The sequence below is a fragment of the Camelina sativa genome, chromosome 16 (genome assembly GCF_030686135.1).
Source record: "Camelina sativa cultivar CO46 ecotype springtype chromosome 16, ASM3068613v1".
Taxonomy (NCBI): Eukaryota; Viridiplantae; Streptophyta; class Magnoliopsida; order Brassicales; family Brassicaceae; genus Camelina; species Camelina sativa.
In genome coordinates, this window is record NC_141895.1 from 7,600,508 (window position 1) to 7,623,041 (window position 22,534).

General features: G+C 37.8%; 1 pseudogene; it reads right to left on the minus strand.

The window, feature by feature from the left end:
* Positions 1-1,794: 1,794 nt before the first annotated feature.
* Positions 1,795-22,321, minus strand: LOC104753482 (E3 ubiquitin-protein ligase SPL1-like; annotated as a pseudogene).
* Between the last annotated feature and the right edge of the window lie 213 nt (positions 22,322-22,534).

A 22,534-nucleotide genomic window follows, 5' to 3' on the forward strand; every position in this document is an offset into this window, starting at 1 on the left:
TTCATTGTATGAATTTAATTGATGAATTAAGGATTCAACACCTCCATTAGATTATAGCTTTGAATGGGAAGACAAAAAAAATAGCAGATCATTCCTTTAATGTAGTCCTCCTATCATTAAGTTACCATTCAAGAAATTTTTTACTTTTAAATGTTAATGCAGATGAACTGTGTGCAGTTCATATTTTTTTTTGTCTTTTTGTGGTAAATGCAGGAGAAATACATGCAGATCTGGTCTACAGTTTTTTTGATGTAGTTCACCGTTGATCTGCACTTGAACAACCAAATATTTGATCTACTTTAATTCTGCTTGATCTGCTTGAACCACTTTATCTGCTCTGCCTGATATGCTTTCTCCATTCAAAGCATATGTATATTATTTTATGTAAAATAAATAATACAAGAAAAATATGAATTTTTTTCCTATGTTCAAATCAAACGGAACAAGTCTCTATCTATAGAGAATCAAAAATGATGAATTTTGATATAAATTATTTATATATTATGAAATAATTGAGTTTTAATAATTGAGATGAAAAGAATAATATCAAAATATTTATTGGCCAATAAAAATACAACACATAGCAAAGAGTACTCCACCCAACCAAAATTCAAGGTGTTGATAAATTACAACTCCCATTTTGTCACATCCTTAACCACATTTTTTAGACTATGTACAATGATGCTTTTGAAAATATTATTTTAGCAGTTGGATGACTCAAATGACCCTGTTAAAAAAATAAAAAGATGAGGTGGATTAATCACAATTGAGTTTGCTTAACATGTTCCAGACTTTCTTATGTTCAGCATGCTCGAGATAGTTGCAACATGCACTATTCATAGTTCTGTACACATATGGAGCATTTGGAAGTCAGCCACCTATATGGGGTTATGTGCGTGGAGAAAACTCTAAAAACAAAATTGTGTACTATTTGGAACACGTGGTGAATAGTGTACGTTTAATGTTAAGTGGTTTTTTTTTGCTAAAAGTAAATTGTTTAGATTGTGACATTTTTATTTATTTTTGTTGGTGTATAATAGTTTTAAAATTTTTATCTCCTCTTTATTTAAGATAAATTGTAATATAACAAAGATGTTTTATATATATATAATTTTTATATCAAAATTCATCATCGTTTTTACTATATAAATATAGATTTGGTTTATTTCATTTGGACATAAGAAAAAAAATCGTAAGTAGTCTAACAATTTATAAAAGCTTTGATATTACTATTATGGTGTATAAAAGCTTGAAATTACTTGTACTATTTCTAAACCCTTTTTACCCTTAAAAGTGTGTTCATACAAAAACGAAATTACAAGTTATGTCATCAGTGCGAAATGCCATATATGCAAAAAATTCAGAAAAAGCTTTAGGGAAATGTGACTAATAAGTCTACCGCTTTAGTTATCTGGAAAGTCACAAATGATTTATGCAATATGCATTCTTTGTTTGCATTGATCAAAGAAACTGTGAGTTACTAATTATTGCTCATGAAGTCGGTAGGAAGAGGAGAAATGGAGCATCATATTAGAGGTGAGGCGGGAAACCAATTAAAATTTCTTCAATATAAGCTTGAAATTTCATATGGGATGAAATAATTTACCAATTAGGTCGCATTCTATTAGCTTTTGTCTCTTTCGTTCAATCACGATCTACAATGCAGAAATGGTTCTAGTCAAATTCAAAACACAAGGCTTTATATACAAGACTAATACTGGTAAATGGTTTTGGTAGATTGGAAGGTTTAGTCCAAACGTCTCCCAAAGTGGAGACCTCAAATTTTTTTTTTCTTCAATGGCAGTAAATTTTCAAAACTTGCTCTATTCGTTCCCGACAAAGAGGATAGGTCCTCAGATTCGAGGAGCATATTATGCAGCAGCACATATGACCACAACTACAAGTCCAAACCAAACAAAAAGAGGAATCAAAAGCTGCCATGCATGTCTGATCAGTTAGAGTTTCAAGACTTTTTACTAAGAAAAAGAAGTTCCCTTACTTAACAAAAGCGGCATTATACTTCCGTTCAAGGCAGATCACACAAAGATCAGGTGTATCGTCATATCTGTCTGTACCACCTGAGCTGTTCTCATGTTGCCTTATTAATCCTAGTAAAAAAAATTTGTAAGCAGAGCAATTCCAAGAGTATATATGCAGAAAAAGAATTCACATGTTACTACTAACTCTAATGGGTAGATATACCTCCAGTTACTGGCTCGGCTGTCGTAGCAGCTGCATCAACAATTCTGCACAACAAATTGCTCAACACACACTTGGCTAAGAATGACTATTTATTTCCAATTTATTTGTGGCATACCTATTGGTTCTATTCAGTAACAATTGTCGCCGACTCTTTCTCTCTTCAATTCTCTTTATTTTATCACAGGCTTTGAAAGAAGAATCATACCAAGAATAGTGAAACCCATTGAGGCATACTTGAACCCCTTGCCCAAAAGATATTTTTTTAGATTATTTCAATCATAGTGTTGGAAGAAATAAATAGGCAAAACTGAGAAAAGAAACAACCTTGAACATTCTCCCCATTTAGAGATGGCCTGATCTAGCGGTGTATGAGAGACGTAGAAAGGTCCTTGCTCAGGTTTTTGAATCCTGATGATATTCCCCATGTCATCCTTAACAGCCTGTTAACATGGCCATAAACAACATAACAAACATGGGATGTAAAACGTATTTTTGACCGCTAACAGATAAGGACCCTAACTTCGACCATCAACTTGAAAACTAGTAATAGTATATATTACCTCACCAACAACTGTAAGCGGTGTACCAATCGGGACAACGCTCAATGTGTCTTACTCCAAGTTTCTGTACACAATCATGACGCCACAACATATTAGCATTGTCCAAACACAAGTAAATGAAAAGTGGAATAAGGTAAAAAAATGACCTGGAAGCCTCTGAGATAATCCAACGTTCTTTGAACAAGTGATACCGGCTCTGACTTTTCAAATACATCACTTCCAACCGTCAACGCCAAGCTTATTTCACCTTGAGATACAGCTACATCCACATGACCCACTACAAGAAAACTCGCCATAGCCGACTACATTTTATGACTATTATTCAGTCGCTAAATTTAGCGACTATTTAGTTACTCCGTTACGATTAATTTACGACTAAATAGATACGATCGTACCGTGGTCGCTAAATTGCGACAACATATAGTAGTCGTCAAAGTAGTCGCCATTTAACGACTACTTTACGACTAATATATAGAATTATAAACGCAGTCGTAACCTTGTCGTTATATAGTCCCTCAGTTACGACTAATTCGGTAGACGCATACAAATCACCAATTAGGCGACTATATTGCGACAATATCGGCAGGTCGTACAGTTTGTCGCTTAGTAGTCGTTATTTAGCGACTATTATGCGACACTTTCGGCGGGTCGTAACGTAGTCGTATAATAGTCGTAATCTGCCGGTATTAAAAATCACGTTTATTTCGTTCGGAGGTTGGTGTACTTGTATTATGCGACTGATTTTTATTAGTCCCTTGGTAGTCGCCGAAATTGCCTATATATACCAGCTTCACCACTTCTTCTCTCCTCACTCACCATTTCTTCTCTTCTCACTCGATCAAAACAAACACATTTGTATAAAGTTGAAAAAAAAAATCTTCAAAATATATATATATATATATATATATATATATATATATATATATATATTTTCTATTACTCTTGTATAATGTCGGGGAATTACAATTATAGTAATTCTCGAGAGTGGATGTATAAGAGGTTCGATGAAGTGACAGGCAATTTTTCGGCGGAGTTTACAACGGGGATGGAGCAATTCATGGCATTTGCAAATAGTCAATCTCTAGCATAGAATAATGGGGGTATGTTCCACTGTCCTTGTAGTCGTTATAAGAACGATAAATTTATGTCGGGAAACAGAATTTGGAATCATCTTTTTAGCAATGGATTTATGCCTGATTATTATATTTGGTATAAACATGGGGAAGAAATCAATATGGATATAGGAACAAGTTATGTTGGTAGTGATCAAGAAGTGGATAATGTAGATGTGGGTAATGTAGTAGAAAATCCATATGTGGATATGGTGAATGATGCATTTCGTTATAATGTGGGTTTAGATGATAACTATCATGAGGGTAGTTCTCAAAATGTAGAAGAATCAATACGTAATCATTCAAAGAAATTCTACGACTTGTTAGAAGGCGCAAAAAATCCATTATACGATGGTTGCCATGAAGGTCACTCACAATTATCGTTAATTGCTCGAGTCATGCAAAATAAGGCGGAGTATAACATGAGTGAAAAGTTAGTGGATTCTGTGTGCGAAATATTGAATGAGTATTTACCAGAAGGAAACCAGGCAACAGGTTCACATTACTAGATGGAAAAATTAATGCGCAGTTTAGGTCTCCCATATTATACAGTTGATGTTTGTATTAATAATTGTATGATATTCTGGAAAGATGACAAAAAGGAAAAGACTTGTCTGTTTTGTGGTTCTCAAAGATGGAAGCCAAAGGATCCCCGACGTAGAACCAAAGTACCATACAGTCGTATGTGGTATCTACCTATTGCTGATAGATTGAAGAGGATGGACCAGAGCCACAAGACTGCGGCGGCGATGAGATGGCATGATGAGCACAAATCAAAGGAGGGAGAAATGTGTCATCCTTCAGATGCGGTGGAGTGGAAATATTTTCAAGAAAAAAATCCTCGATTTGCAGAAGAACCCCGTAACGTTTATCTTGGATTATGCACTGATGGATTCAATCTGTTTGGCGTGTCTCGTAATCATTCATTGTGGCCTGTGATCTTGACTCCATACAATCTACCCCCTGGTATGTGCATGAAAGAAGAATCCTTGTTTCTTACAATTTTGAATTCTGGGCCAAATCATCCGCGAGCTAGTTTGGATATCTTCCTCCAACCTTTGATTGAGGAGTTAAAAGAGTTGTGGTCTACTGGAGTCAATGCATACGATGTGTCCTTGAATGAAAATTTTAATCTAAAGGCAGCGCTAATGTGGACGATAAGTGACTTTCCGGCGTATGGCATGTTATCAGGATGGACAACCCATGAGAAACTTGGTATGCATTTGTCTCTTTTGGTTTGTACTATGAATCATCGGTTAATATGAATTTATTGTCTCAATCTTGTTTTTGTTGTATTTACAATATTGGTTTCATAATACTTTGAGATACAAGTACCAATTTCAATTTTAAACATTTACAAATTTGTTTTCCACAAAACATTAGTCGCTAAACAGATGTAATTTGGGGCATAATAGAATAGTAGCCAAATAGTCGTAAATCAATAGCAAGTATGATACGACTACTTTAAGACTACAAGCAAAATTAATGTATATCATGATTAGTCATAAATCCGTCGTAACCGAGTCTTCAAACACTACGACTCCTTTACGACTGTCTATATAACTGCTGGTTAATTGTAACTCTGTCGTATCGTAGTCGTAACTGTTTACGACTCTGTCACGACTATTTTTACGACTACGGAATTTTGTTGTAAAGTAGTCGTTAAATAATGACTATTTTTACGACTAATTCTTTTACCGATTAAGGATTTACGACTACACGTTTTAGTCGTAACTGAGTCGTAAACAGCAAATTAGCGACTACTTAAAGACTCTTACTGTAGTCGGGAATGGGCTGTTTTCTTGTAGTGACATGTCGCATTGTCCTATCGAACAACCAATGACTTTAGTAAAATACTCTCTCATCTAAGACCACTCCACAGTAGGTTGGCTTAACAAACTCAAAATTCTGACAGACTAATACCAGATATCACGGGACTTCCGTAGCCATCGGCTGCATAAATGTACTATCTCGAACCCATGAAAATGATATGATCCTCCCAGGGATTCGACACCTTTGAGTTGGTTGATAGAGACACCTTGATTCTAAAGACAATGAAGCCTCAAGAATAAGGATGGTGGAATGAATGGTCGCACAAGAGTTGCGGAAAGACTCTTGATATACCGGTTGGATCTTTCAGCCTCACACCAAAAAGATCGGATCTCTCAGCCTCGCACCAAGGAGATCGGGTTTTGACTATTGGAATCACACCAAGTAGTCGGTTTTAATTGATGGAATCCCTCCAAGCAATCTGTTTTGTTCACAAAGAACAGAAGAGAATCACTCTCAAAAAGAAAATGTTTGTATAAAAAGTTGGATGATTATTTCATTGATCTTACATGAGTTTATATAGGAAAGAAAACTTGGTAACAAAGCCAAGTACTTATTATTCTTGAAGACTAAAAACATTAAAGATAGATAGTGGAATGAAGATTCAACTCTTGGTGCATGTATCCCTTCCCAAGGTGACTCTTGAACTTATTTTCGTCACTTTTCTTGGACCACAAATAAAGGGATTATTTTGGGCTTTCTTGGACTTGAATTAGGCTCAAAGTGGGCTGGACTTGATAGGCATCATCCCCAAAAGGTTTTCCCATTCTCTCAATGGCCATAAGCTCTTGAATAAGCCCATTTAGTGCATTCCTTAACTGCTCTGGATGATATATTATCATGATATGATCCTCCCAAGGATTCGACACCTTTGAGTTGGTTGATAGAGACACCTTAATCAAGAGACAATGAAGCCTTAAGAATAAGGATGGTGGAATGAATGGTCGCACAAGAGTTGCGGAAAGACTCTTGATATACCGGTTTGATCTTTCAGCCTCGCTCCAAAAAGATCGGATCTCTCAGCCTCGCACCAAGGAGATCAGGGTTTTTACTATTGGAATCACGCCAAGTAGTCGGTTTTGATTTTTGGAATCACACCAAGCAATCGGTTTTGTTCACAAAGAACAGAAGAGAATCACTCTCAAAAAGAAAAGGTTTTGATAAAAAGTTGGATTGATTATTTCTTTGCTCTTACATGAGTTTATATAGGAAAGAAAACTTGGTAACAAATCCAAGTACTTATTATTCTTGAAGACTTAAAACATTAAAGATAGATAGTTGAATGAAGATTCAACTCTTGGTGCATGTATCCCTTCCTCCAAGGTGCATGTATCTTTATTTTCGTCACTCTTCTTGGACCACAAAATAAAAAGTGATTATTTTGGGCTTCCTTATTGAATTAGGCTCAAAGTGGGCTGAACTTGATAGACATCATCCCCAATAGACTTTCCCATGCTCTCTTTGGCCATAAGCTCTTGAATAAGCCCATTAAGTGCATTTCTTAGCTTCTTAGCTCTTTAACTCCTTGATCCAATTTGCTGATGAGAAACAACATGGACTGTATATTTTCTTCATCTTGGGCTTAGTAGAAAACAGTCCTGGTTGCCATACATAATTCTGGAAGCTCCTAAACCAATTGGACCTAAAATTCTTCATGTGAAGAATTAGATTGACCTCCTTTGGCAAATGAAGTGTATACTTGTATTTCTTGGGCCAAATCTTCTGTTTCTTAGCTTGTTGAAAACATAAGAGATCCATTTACATCCTCCAACTGATTTCGTATCGCAATTGTGGCATATTTGATCTGTGTAACACGATCTTTGGCTCAGACGTGAAACTGGGACTGGGACAGATCCACTGACTTGAAATATCTATATCTTTCAAGTATCAACTGCTTTTAAGATGATTCCAATTCTCAGTAACTCCATGATGGATCAAGATTCCCTAACAGTTTGGTTCATATCTTGAATACTTCTGGATTGGTCGGAGTCCTTCTTTGAATGATCGTAGGTCGAAGTCGCGTAGGCATGAGTTCACCTGAGTTGTAAAATGAATAACTCTTTCATCTGAACTCTGATTGGACTGATTCCACCTCGAGATATGCTCTATATGAGGTAAGAATGTATCCCAAATAGTGTTTTGGCTGGAAAAGTTTATCTTTGACTTCGTTTGTGTTGAGCAAGACTCAAGGGTCATCTTGGATGGTCTCATGATCATATCATACCCCTCCTTTTGAAAAAGTTTCGGCCTGTGATCTTGACTCCATACAATCTACCCCCTGGTATGTGCATGAAAGAAGAATCCTTGTTTCTTACAATTTTGAATTCTGGGCCAAATCATCCGCGAGCTAGTTTGGATATCTTCCTCCAACCTTTGATTGAGGAGTTAAAAGAGTTGTGGTCTACTGGAGTCAATGCATACGATGTGTCCTTGAATGAAAATTTTAATCTAAAGGCAGCGCTAATGTGGACGATAAGTGACTTTCCGGCGTATGGCATGTTATCAGGATGGACAACCCATGAGAAACTTGGTATGCATTTGTCTCTTTTGGTTTGTACTATGAATCATCGGTTAATATGAATTTATTGTCTCAATCTTGTTTTTGTTGTATTTACAATATTGGTTTCATAATACTTTGAGATACAAGTACCAATTTCAATTTTAAACATTTACAAATTTGTTTTCCACAAAACATTAGTCGCTAAACAGATGTAATTTGGGGCATAATAGAATAGTAGCCAAATAGTCGTAAATCAATAGCAAGTATGATACGACTACTTTAAGACTACAAGCAAAATTAATGTATATCATGATTAGTCATAAATCCGTCGTAACCGAGTCTTCAAACACTACGACTCCTTTACGACTGTCTATATAACTGCTGGTTAATTGTAACTCTGTCGTATCGTAGTCGTAACTGTTTACGACTCTGTCACGACTATTTTTACGACTACGGAATTTTGTTGTAAAGTAGTCGTTAAATAATGACTATTTTTACGACTAATTCTTTTACCGATTAAGGATTTACGACTACACGTTTTAGTCGTAACTGAGTCGTAAACAGCAAATTAGCGACTACTTAAAGACTCTTACTGTAGTCGGGAATGGGCTGTTTTCTTGTAGTGACATGTCGCATTGTCCTATCGAACAACCAATGACTTTAGTAAAATACTCTCTCATCTAAGACCACTCCACAGTAGGTTGGCTTAACAAACTCAAAATTCTGACAGACTAATACCAGATATCACGGGACTTCCGTAGCCATCGGCTGCATAAATGTACTATCTCGAACCCATGAAAATGATATGATCCTCCCAGGGATTCGACACCTTTGAGTTGGTTGATAGAGACACCTTGATTCTAAAGACAATGAAGCCTCAAGAATAAGGATGGTGGAATGAATGGTCGCACAAGAGTTGCGGAAAGACTCTTGATATACCGGTTGGATCTTTCAGCCTCACACCAAAAAGATCGGATCTCTCAGCCTCGCACCAAGGAGATCGGGTTTTGACTATTGGAATCACACCAAGTAGTCGGTTTTAATTGATGGAATCCCTCCAAGCAATCTGTTTTGTTCACAAAGAACAGAAGAGAATCACTCTCAAAAAGAAAATGTTTGTATAAAAAGTTGGATGATTATTTCATTGATCTTACATGAGTTTATATAGGAAAGAAAACTTGGTAACAAAGCCAAGTACTTATTATTCTTGAAGACTAAAAACATTAAAGATAGATAGTGGAATGAAGATTCAACTCTTGGTGCATGTATCCCTTCCCAAGGTGACTCTTGAACTTATTTTCGTCACTTTTCTTGGACCACAAATAAAGGGATTATTTTGGGCTTTCTTGGACTTGAATTAGGCTCAAAGTGGGCTGGACTTGATAGGCATCATCCCCAAAAGGTTTTCCCATTCTCTCAATGGCCATAAGCTCTTGAATAAGCCCATTTAGTGCATTCCTTAACTGCTCTGGATGATATATTATCATGATATGATCCTCCCAAGGATTCGACACCTTTGAGTTGGTTGATAGAGACACCTTAATCAAGAGACAATGAAGCCTTAAGAATAAGGATGGTGGAATGAATGGTCGCACAAGAGTTGCGGAAAGACTCTTGATATACCGGTTTGATCTTTCAGCCTCGCTCCAAAAAGATCGGATCTCTCAGCCTCGCACCAAGGAGATCAGGGTTTTTACTATTGGAATCACGCCAAGTAGTCGGTTTTGATTTTTGGAATCACACCAAGCAATCGGTTTTGTTCACAAAGAACAGAAGAGAATCACTCTCAAAAAGAAAAGGTTTTGATAAAAAGTTGGATTGATTATTTCTTTGCTCTTACATGAGTTTATATAGGAAAGAAAACTTGGTAACAAATCCAAGTACTTATTATTCTTGAAGACTTAAAACATTAAAGATAGATAGTTGAATGAAGATTCAACTCTTGGTGCATGTATCCCTTCCTCCAAGGTGCATGTATCTTTATTTTCGTCACTCTTCTTGGACCACAAAATAAAAAGTGATTATTTTGGGCTTCCTTATTGAATTAGGCTCAAAGTGGGCTGAACTTGATAGACATCATCCCCAATAGACTTTCCCATGCTCTCTTTGGCCATAAGCTCTTGAATAAGCCCATTAAGTGCATTTCTTAGCTTCTTAGCTCTTTAACTCCTTGATCCAATTTGCTGATGAGAAACAACATGGACTGTATATTTTCTTCATCTTGGGCTTAGTAGAAAACAGTCCTGGTTGCCATACATAATTCTGGAAGCTCCTAAACCAATTGGACCTAAAATTCTTCATGTGAAGAATTAGATTGACCTCCTTTGGCAAATGAAGTGTATACTTGTATTTCTTGGGCCAAATCTTCTGTTTCTTAGCTTGTTGAAAACATAAGAGATCCATTTACATCCTCCAACTGATTTCGTATCGCAATTGTGGCATATTTGATCTGTGTAACACGATCTTTGGCTCAGACGTGAAACTGGGACTGGGACAGATCCACTGACTTGAAATATCTATATCTTTCAAGTATCAACTGCTTTTAAGATGATTCCAATTCTCAGTAACTCCATGATGGATCAAGATTCCCTAACAGTTTGGTTCATATCTTGAATACTTCTGGATTGGTCGGAGTCCTTCTTTGAATGATCGTAGGTCGAAGTCGCGTAGGCATGAGTTCACCTGAGTTGTAAAATGAATAACTCTTTCATCTGAACTCTGATTGGACTGATTCCACCTCGAGATATGCTCTATATGAGGTAAGAATGTATCCCAAATAGTGTTTTGGCTGGAAAAGTTTATCTTTGACTTCGTTTGTGTTGAGCAAGACTCAAGGGTCATCTTGGATGGTCTCATGATCATATCATACCCCTCCTTTTGAAAAAGTTTCGTCCTCGAAAATGTAAGGCCTTGTGTTGGAGAGTATTGAAGTGATTCTGGTGTCTTCTCTTTGAGAGAACATAAGACTCCATATTATTGACCATGAGGCAAAAGTGCACTGCTTTTATTGAGACCTTTCTTTATTCCTTCAAGATCGAAAACTTGCTTCGTCTTACTTGACCAGAAGTGTATCATTGGCTTTTCTCTACTTGGTTCCATAACCCTTGCTAGTACACTCTTTACTCCGTTTTCTGGTTTGAAAAATGCTGAATCTCTGAAAACAAAGTCCACTGCTTCCACCGTTTTGAAATCCAGGGTATATAGTTCAAGTGTAGAAAATATTGGATACCTCTTTGTTGGCGCATTAGCTGAATCATCCACACTACGAAGGTGGTTGATGATCATGCTTTCCTTCGCGGCTTCCTCACTTTGATCTTTGATCTCTTTATGCTCTAGTTTCTCAGCTTCCGTTTTCTCACTTGGTAAATTTGTAATTTCCAACAGATTAGTCTGAACCAGCAACTCCTTATGCTCCTTTGGTGATGGTGATAAATCAAATACAACTTTCTCATCCTTAGAAACAAGAGACATCTTTTCTCGTTGGTAACTTGGCGTGACAATAGATGCTCCATTAGTTGGTCTAGAAGTCCTCCTTGGAATATGATTTGAACCATGATGGTGACGTTTGGGAATATATCGTTTCCTCAAAATAGACTGCAATTCTCCCCAAGTCTCAATAGGGTGTTCTCCATTTTTGCTCCTGCTTATCACAAACTGGTGAACTACTTGCTTGCTTGAATTTCGTCAACAAAGAATCGGTTTGCTCTGATACCACTTGATATGATCCTCCCAAGAATTCGGCACCTTCGAGTTGGTTTTTCTCAAACTCTCGCTCTCTTTTTTATGAATTGTGTTTGTGGGGTCGCTCATGGTGTTTGTTTCTTTCCTCTGCTTGAGAATCAACTGATCTTGATAAACTTCATGAGGTGTCAACGGAACTAAGATGATCTTCTTGCCTTTGAACTCAAAAGAATAATGGTTGGTGAAACCATCATGGCTTGTTCTCCGGTCAGATTGCCATGGTCTTCCTAGAAGAATATGACTAGCTTCCATATGTAGAACATCGCACAAAACCTCATCCTCATACTTCCCAATGACAATAGGAACCTTTACTTGGATATTAACCTTCATCTCACCATCATCATTAAGCCATTGTAGCTTATATGGCTTTGGGTGCCCTTCTTCACCATTGTTTCACTCGCCACATTCGTACAACTCCCACCATCAATTATCAGACAACATACCTTATCTCGGACATGACACATTGTATGAAATAGATTCTCCTTTTGCTCATGTTCCACAATTGCACTTTGAACACTAAGTGACCTCCTTGCCACCAATATCTCGCCTTTTGCTGGATTTTCTTCAAGTTCTTCTAATGAATGAGAAACAACCTCTTCATTTTCTGATTCGATCTCTCCATTCTCCAAGAGAATCATGGTTCTTCTGTTGGAGCATTCATGTGCATAGTGTCCTCTACCATGACACTTAAAACACGTCACATCTCGAGCTCGGGTTCTGGTAGCCTCAGTTTTGTCCTTGATAACTTGATTGGCAACAATTGGCTTCGCTTCAGACTTTGGAAGAGCAACTGACTTTTCTTCCTTCTGATAACTTGTTTTTGGGTTAGATGAACCAGCACCATAAGTTATCCGCATAGAACTTTTTCTCTTGAGTTGCTTTTCCACCAAGATTGCTTTATGTAACATCTCTTCAATCACCACATAATGCTCCATCTCAAGCCTATCCTGGACATCTCAGTTCAACCCACTCATGAATCTAGCCATTGTCGCTTCTCGGTCCTCAACCACATCAGCTCTTATCAAAAGAATCTTCATCTCTTGATAGTAATCCTCCACACTTCGACTTCCTTGAGTCAGTCTCCTTAGCTTTTGATGCAGATCGCGATGGTAATGGCCGAGCACGAACCTTCTCCTCATTATAGCCTTCATCTCAGCCCAAGTCTCAATGGGATTTTTGCCATTACATCTTCGTGAAGTCACCAACTGATCCTACCAGCTAAGCCCATACTCACTAAACTCAACAGACGCCATTCGCACCTTATTGATCTCAGAATAGTGTTGAAAATTGAAAACTTGTTCTACCTTCTTCTCCCAATCCAAGTAGACATCTGGATCGTTCTTCCCAATGAATGGTGGAATTTTAAACATCATTCCTCCATTGTCGTCATTGTTTCTTTGCCTGCCTTCTCGCACACGTCTATGTCTCCTTTGGCTTCCTTGAGATGAGTTTCCACTACGTCTGTAGTAATCTTCTGCTGCTACATCTCTCGGCATTCTTAACTCCTCTCCTACTCTTCTTTGTTGATTAGGCAAGTTTTGTGGTTGCCTTTGTTGCGTTTGTGCTTGAACTTCGTCCAATATTTCATAGACAGCATTCATCTCAACCCTCATCATCCTCCGCATTTCTCCCAACAATGCTTCCATCTGGATATTTTGAAGTCTCCCGGGTTGTTCTACTTCTTGGTTGTTATTTTCTCCGTCAGCCATAGTTAAAGAAACCTGCAAGATGAACAAATTCACAAAAACAAAATCCTCACAAGTGTTTACTCTCAAGTGTTTCACTCACAAGTGTTTTACTCTCAACTCTCAAAGTATGTTCCAGTGACTCTCAAAGGTTCTAATAGAACAAAAACCAATCAAACCCAATGTGTTTTCCAAAACAATCGAAACAGAATCAAACTCAATGAGATACCAAAAGATAAAATAGAACAGATTGATGAAAGTAGATTTTTTTTTTTTAAATAGAATAGAACAGAACTCCCCCCCTTTTTTTTTTAATAGAATGAAACCCTTTTTTTCTCTTTTTTTTTTCCTTTTTTTTTTAGACTGAAAACAAAATTAAATAAATAAAGATGAAGAAGAAAAGATAGAAGATGAAAAGAAAGAAGATGAAAGATAGAAAGAAGATGAAAATATGAAAATTGATAAAAAGAAGATGAAAGATTAGAAAATGATAAAATGATAGAATACCAAAACTCAAGGGTGTGCTCTGATACCACTTGAAGAGTGATTAATAGTGGATAACCAACTTGAGGGCAAATCTTTTTTCAAGAAGGAGAGTATGATATGATAATGGGAAGTATCAGCACATGTGTTCACTGTTTGATGCGTATCTTTCAACCACGAGGAATTTGTGCATGAAACCAGCTGGGGAATGTGCTCAGATCAATTAGGAAATTCCTCGAACAAGAATCAGATCAAACAGAGTTCAGATGAAGGAGTTATGCAATTTACAAAACAGGTGATCTTCAGCTTACGCGAATTCAGACATACGCCCATTCAAAGGAGGATTCTGACCAGATCAAATTGAATTAAGCTACAAACCAAATTGTTCCAGAATCTTGGTCCATCAGAGAAGCCCAACAAAGTGGATTCAGCCCAAAAGCAAGAAGAAAAGAGAGATTTTCGCCCATCCTCAAAACAACATTTATTTATGTGTTTTTCTCTCTCTTACATGCACTTTAGAGTTTGAGTTTCAATTCTCAAGTTGTGCTGCATGCTATGGACGAAATTGTTGTATCTCCTCTATATAATGATGCTTAATTCATGAATAAAAATAAGTTTTGTTGTTGAGTAAAAAAATCAGAGAATTTTCTCTTTCAAGATGTGATATCTTATAATTTTTGGAACTCCATCTTCATGGTGTGTCATATCTATGTTCATGGTTGGTTCAAACTTATCATAGATCCTTTCACAGATCTTTGTGGCGTCTCTCAATCCATCTCTCTATCCATTCCTTGTTGGTGTGTCATATCCATCAAGTTGTCGATCCCCTTTGGTGTGTAATATCCAAAGAATCGATCCACCGGTAAATCAGGAGTCTTCCGCAGCTCTTTTGCGACCATTCGCTCCACATCCTTTGATCTTTTAGACTTCACAGTCTCTTGGATGCAAAGTTTATCATTTTCCCCACCTTAGAGTGTCGACTCATTAGGAGGCTCTCATAGCACTTGATATGATCCTCCCAAGGATTCGGCACCTTTGAGTTGGTTGATAGAGAGACCTTGATTCTAAAGACAATGAAGCCTCAAGAATAAGGATGGTGGAATGAATGGTCGCACAAGAGTTGCGGAAAGACTCTTGATATACCGGTTGGATCTTTCAGCCTCACACCAAAAAGATCGGATCTCTCAGCCTCGCACCAAGGAGATCGGGTTTTGACTATTGGAATCACACCAAGTAGTCGGTTTTGATTGATGGAATCACACCAAGCAATCGGCTTTGTTCACAAAGAACAGAAGAGAATCACTCTCAAAAAGAAAAGGTTTTATAAAAAAGTTGGATGATTATTTCATTGATCTTACATGAGTTTATATAGGAAAGAAAACTTGGTAACAAAGCCTAGTATTAACTAGTCTTGAAACTAAAAATAACATTTAAGATAGATGGTTGAATGAAGACCCAATTCTTGTGCATGTATCCCTTCCTCCAAAGTGACCCTTGAACTTATTTTCGTCACTCCTCTTGGACCCCAAAATATAGGGATTATTTTGGGCTTTCTTGGACTTGAATTAGGCTCAAAGTGGGCTGGACTTGATAGATATCATCCCCAAAAGGTTTTCTCATTCTCTCTTTGGCCATAAGCTCTTGAATAAGCCCATTTAGTGCATTCCTTAACTGCTTAGCTTTTGCTCTAGTCATTGGTCCTTCAGGTACAAGCAATGGTTCCTCCGCAACAAGCTCCTCTTGTTCAAGCTCAGCTACATATTCCTCATGTTCAAGCTCAGCTATAAGCTCATCCTCCTTAGCTCCATCCATGATCACATCATCCCCCTCCTCTTGAAAAGGATTTGACCTCAAATCTGGATCATCTGCAACAAAAGGAACTAAATCAGAAACGTTAAAGCTTGAACTCACATTGTACTTACCTTGAAGATCAAGTTGGTAAGCATTGTCATTAATCTTTCTTGTGATCTAAAAGGGTCCATCAATTCTAGGCATTAGTTTTGACTTCCTTTCTGCTGGAAACCGTTCTTTTCTCAAGTAAACCCACACTTGGTCTCCTGGTTTGAATACCATCTTGCGCCTTCCTTTTGTTAGCTTGTTTGACAGACTGCTTTGTCTTCTCCTCAATGTTTATTCTAGCTTTCTCATGGATCTGTTTGACAAGGTCAGCTTTCTTTTTCCCATCCAAGCTAGCTCTTTCACTCAAAGGTAGAGGGTGGAGATAAAGGATTAAAGCCATAAACAATTTGGAATGGAGAAAACTTAGTTGAAGAATGAACTGATTGATTGTATGCAAACTCAACATGTGGTAAACATTCTTCCCAAGTTTTAATGTTCTTTCTGATCAAAGCTCGCAAAAGAGTAGACAAAGTTCTATTAACTACTTTAGTTTGACCATCATTTTGTGGATGACAAGTAGTGGAGAATAACAACTTAGTTCCTAGTTTAGACCAAAGTGTTTTCCAGAAGTAACTCAAAAACTTTGTATCCCTATCAGAAACAATTGACTTAGGCACTCCATGCAAACGGACAATTTCCTTGAAGAACAACTCAGCAACATGCAAAGCATTATCAGTTTTGTGACAAGGTATGAAATGCGCCATTTTTGAAAATCGATCAATAACCACAAAAACTGAATCTTTACCAGTTCTAGTTCTAGGCAAACCAAGCACAAAATCCAAAGAAATATCATGCCAAGGCTGAGTAGGAATAGGCAAGGGAGTGTACAAACCGTTGGGTTGTACCTTTGACTTAGATTGTTTGCATGTGACACACCTTCCACATATCCTTTCGACGTTTCTCTTCATGTTGGGCCAATGAAAATGATCTTGCATCACCTTAGGCATTTTTGCTATTCCAAAATGACCCATCAATCCTCCTCCATGCACTTCCCTAACAAGTAATTCTCGAAGAGAACAAATAGGCACACAAAAACGATTGTCATAGAAAAGGAACCCATCATGCCTATAGTATTTTCCTGCAGCAAACTTTTCACAAGCTTTGTACACATATTTAAAGTCAGGATCCTTCTCATACATCTCTTTAACTTGTTCAAATCCCATCAGTTTAACATCAAGAGTAGAGATTAGAGCATACCTTTGGGACAAGGCATCAGCAACAACGGTTTCCTTACCTTGCTTATACTTGATGACATAGGAAAACGTTTCTATGAACTCCACTCACCTAGCATGCCATTTGTTGAGCTTTTGCTGACCCTTCAAATGTTCGAGGGACTCATGATCAGTGTGAACCACAAACTCTTTGGGCCATAGGTAGTGTTGCCATGTTTGCAGCGCTCAAACCAACGCGTATAGCTCCTTGTCATATGTTGGATAATTCAAGGTCGCTCCTCCAAGCTTCTCACTAAAATATGCAATGGGTTTGTTGTCTTGCATCAACACAGCTCCAGTATCTACACCAGAAGCATCACACTCAATTTCAAAGGTTTTAAGGAAATTAGGCAAAGTTAAGAGTGGGGTGTTTGTAAGTTTCTCTTTCAAGGCTTGGAACGCTTCTTCTTGTGCTTTCTCCCATCTGAATCCAACATCCTTCTTGATGACTTCTGTAAGTGGTGTAGCTATAGTGCTTAAGTCCTCCACAAAGCGCCTATAGAATCCAGCTAGTCCATGAAAGCTTCTTACTTCTCCAACGGTCTTAGAACTTGGCCATTCTCTTATAGCTTTAACTTTCTCCTCATCAACCTCAATGCCATCTGCACTAACAACAAAACCTAGAAAGAGAAGGTTATCCGTACAAAAAGTGTATTTCTTAAGATTGGCAAACAACTTCTCCTCTCTAAGAGTTGTAAGAACCACTTCTAGATGCTGAACATGTTCTTCCAGATTCTTGCTATAGACTAAGATATCATCAAAGTAAACTACAACAAAGATTCCAATGAATTTTCTCAAAACATGGTTCATTAACCTCATAAAAGTGCTGGGTGCATTTGTTAGCCCAAAAGGCATAACCAACCACTCATACAACCCATGCTTAGTTTTGAAAGCAGTTTTCCATTCATCACCCTCTTTCATGCGTATTTGGTGATATCCACTTTTGAGATCTATCTTAGAAAAGACACAAGAACCATGCAGTTCGTCAAGCATATCATCAAGCCTAGGAATAGGATGACGATACTTTACCGTGATGTTGTTGATAGCTCTACAATCAACACACATGCGCCAACTTCTATCCTTTTTGGGCACAAGTAGAACTGGGACCGCACATGGGCTCATGCTATCTCTAATATGTCCTTTCTCCATGAGCTCATTAACTTGTCTTTTCAGCTCCAATGTCTCCACAGGATTAGTCTTATAAGCTGGTCGGTTTGGAAGTGATGCACCAGGAACAAAGTCTATTTGGTGTTCGATACCACGAATAGGTGGTAAGCCTTTCGGATTGTCCTCCGGGAATACGTCCTCAAAATCCTGCAAAAGAAAGGTTATCTTACTCAGTAGCACCGGTGAAAGGTCAGAAAAACTCATGAGAGTTTCTTTGTAAACAAACATAATCAAAGGTTGTTTTGAAAATAAAGGTCTCTTAACCTCTCCTTTTCTCACAAAGAAATTTGAATGCCTCACGGGTTTTCTCTCACAGGCCTTTGACTTGGTTTTTCTCAAACTCTCGCTCTCTTTTTGGTGAATTGTGTTTGTGGGGTCGCTCATGGTGTTTGTTTCTTTCCTTTGCTTGAGAATCAACTGATCTTGATAAACTTCATGAGGTGTCAATGGAACTAAGATGATCTTCTTGCCTTGGAACTCAAAAGAATAGCGGTTGGTGAAACCATCATGGCTTGTTCTCCGGTCAGATTGCCATGGTCTCCCCAAAAGAATATGACTTGCCTCCATAGGTAGAACATCGCACAAAAACTCATCCTCATATTTCCCAATGACAATAGGAACCTTTACTTGGATACTAACCTTCATCTCACCATCATCATTAACCAATTGTAGCTTATATGGCTTTGGGTGCTTCTTCGTAGTTAGCCCAAGCTTCTTAACCATTGTTTCACTTGCCACATTAGTACAACTCTCGCCATCAATTATGAGACAACACACCTTATCTTGGACATGGCAACTTTTATGAAATAGATTCTCCCTTTGCTCATGTTCCACAATCGCAGTTTGAACACTAATTGACCTCCTTGCCACCAATATCTCGCCTTTTGCTGGAACTTCTACAAGTTCTTCTAGTGAATCAGAAACCACCTCTTCATTTTCTGATTCGAACTCTCCGTTCTCCAAGAGAATCATGGTTCTTCTGTTGGAGCACTCATGTGCATAGTGTCCTCTCCCATGACACTTATAACAAGTCACATCACGAGCTCGGGTTCTAGTAGCCTCAGATTTGTCCTTGGTAACTTGATTGGCAACAATTGGCTTCACTTCAGCCTTTGGAAGAGCAACTAACTTTTCTTCCTTTTGATAACTTGTTTTTGGGTTAGAAGAACCATCACCATAAGTTATCCGCATAGAACTTTTTCTCTTGAGTTGCTTTTCCACCAAGATTGCTTTATGTAACATTTCTTCAATCTCCACATAATGCTCCATCTCAAGCCTATCCTGGACATCTCGGTTCAACCCACTCATGAATCTAGCCATAGTCGCTTCTCGGTCCTCCACCACATCAGCTCTTATCAAAAGAATCTCCATCTCTTGATAGTAATCCTCCACACTTCGACTTCCCTGAGTCAGTCTCCTTAGCTTTTGATGCAGATCGCGATGATAATGGCCGGGAATGAACCTTCTCCTCATGATAGCCTTCATCTCAGCCCAAATCTCAATCGGATATTCGCCATTACGTCTTCGTGAAGTCACCAACTGATCCCACTAGCTAAGCGCATACTCACTAAACTCAACAGACGCCATTCGCACCTTATTGATCTCGGAATAGTGCTGAAAATTGAAAACTTGTTCTACCTTCTTCTCCCACTCCACGTAGACATCTGGATCGTTCTTCCCAATGAATGGTGGAATTTTGAACTTCATTCCTCCAATGCCGTCATTGTTTCTTTGTCTGCCCTCTCACACACGTCTATGTCTCCTTTGGCCTCCTTGAGATGAGTTTCCACTACGACTATAGTAATCTTCAGCTGCTACATCTCTCGGCATTCTTAACTATTCTCCTACTCCCATCGGTTGATTAGGCAAATTTTGTGGTTGCCTTTGTTGTGCTTCTGCTTGAACTTCGTCCAATTTTTCATAGACGACATTCATCTCAACCCTCATCATCCTCCGCATTTCTCCCAACAATGCTTCCATCTGGATATTTTGAAGTCTCCCGAGTTGTTCTACATCATGGTTGTTATTTTCTCTGTCAGCCATATTAAAGAAACCTGCAAAATAGACAAACTCGTTAAAAGTAAAAAGTTCCTCATAAGTGTTTACTCTCAAGTCTTTCACTCTCAACTCTCAAAGTATGTTCCAGTGATTCTCAAGGGTTCTAATAGAACAGAAACCAATCAAACCCAATGTGTTTTCCAAAACAATCGAAACAGAATCAACTCAATGAGATCCCAGAATGGACAAGGAAAGAACTGGAAACAAATAATTTTGAAAAGTTAGAACGAAATATAATAATCTAGAACGGGTTTTCTCCTTTTTTTTTTTATTAGAACAGGTTTTTTTTTCGATAGAACAAGTTCTTTTTTTATTTTATCTTTTTATAAAACTAAATACAAAATTAAATAAATAAAGATGAAGATGGAAAGATAGAAGATGAAAGAAAGAAGATGATAGATAGAAAGAAGATGAAAAGACAGAAAATGATGGAAAGAAGGTGAAAGGTTAGAAGATAGAATGATAGATTACCAAACTGAAGGGTGTGCTCTGATACCACTTGATATGATCCTCCCAGGGATTCGACACCTTTGAGTTGGTTGATATAGACACCTTGATTCTAAAGACAATGAAGCCTCAAGAATAAGGATGGTGGAATGAATGGTCGCACAAGAGTTGCGGAAAGACTCTTGATATACCGGTTGGATCTTTCAGTCTCACACCAAAAAGATCGGATCTCTCAGCCTCGCACCAAGGAGATCGGGGTTTTGACTATTGGAATCACACCAAGTAGCCGGTTTTGATTGATGGAATCACTCCAAGCAATCGGTTTTGTTCACAAAGAACATAAGAGAATCACTCTCAAAAAGAAAAGGTTTTGAGAAAAAGTTGGATGATTATTTTATTGATCTTACATGAGTTTATATAGGAAAAAAAAAACTTGGTAACAAAGCCAAGTACTTATTATTCTTGAAGACTAAAAACATTAAAGATAGATAGTTGAATGAAGATTCAACTCTTGGTGCATGTATCCCTTCCCAAGGTGACTCTTGAACTTATTTTCGTCACTTTTCTTGGACCACAAAATAAAGAGATTATTTTGGGTTTTCTTGGACTTGAATTAGGCTAAAAGTGGGCTGGACTTGATAGGTATCATCCCCAAAAGGTTTTCCTATTCTCTCTTTGGTCATAAGTTCTTGAATAAGCCCATTTAGTGCATTCTTTAGCTGCTTAGCTTTTGCTCTAGTCATTGGTCCTTCAGGTACAAGTAATGGTTCCTCCGCAACAAGCTCCTCTGGTTCAAGCTAAGCTATATATTCCTCATGTTCAAGATCAGCTACAAGCTCATCCTCCTTAGCTCCATCCATGATCACATCAGAAAACCTCCAATTACGTCTAAAAACCTGTTGTTCTGCCTGAAGAAGCGCTTTTTAAAGCGAAATTAAGATTAATAGATTATATATGCTACAAACTCTAAGTACGATAAATCCAATTTCATACATACCGTTTTCTTGACAAAAACACTGAGTACGTCACTATGCTCACACTTAATAGGTGTCTCTGAGCCAACACTTCCCGACACTATGACCAAAGGTAACACCTTGCTCTCTCCTTCCACCAATTTCTCTGAAGAATTACGAAAGATCACAAACAACCTAAAAGTCAAATACAGAACAATGCAATATTTTCTTAACGCTCAAGGAAGATACATACCCAAATCCTTGAGGTGGTAAACTCTAGTGATTGATTTGACAACATTGTCTCGCACGAAAGAGGATAAAAGAACATTATCACCGAACATAAGAAACAAAGGTGATTGTAAATAGTAAAAGACAACCAAGAAAAAGAAAAACCCTAGCCTTCCTGTACTCCAGCTGAGAAGATAAAAAGCTACGCCGCTTAAGCAACATGTAAGCCCAGCCAAGTGTATCATCTTCTTCTTCCACTGGATACACTGATCTCAAGCAGAAAGAAAGAGTGAGTGATGAGAAGATCATCCGTCGCCAAAATAGGGATTTAATTGTTTGTTAACTTAAGCCCTAAACCTTTTAAACCGAGCAAAACAAAAGAAAAAAAAAAAAAACTCAGATCCTTTATTTTTTCTATGTAATAAAAATATAAAATAGTACTAATTCATGCAGAAATA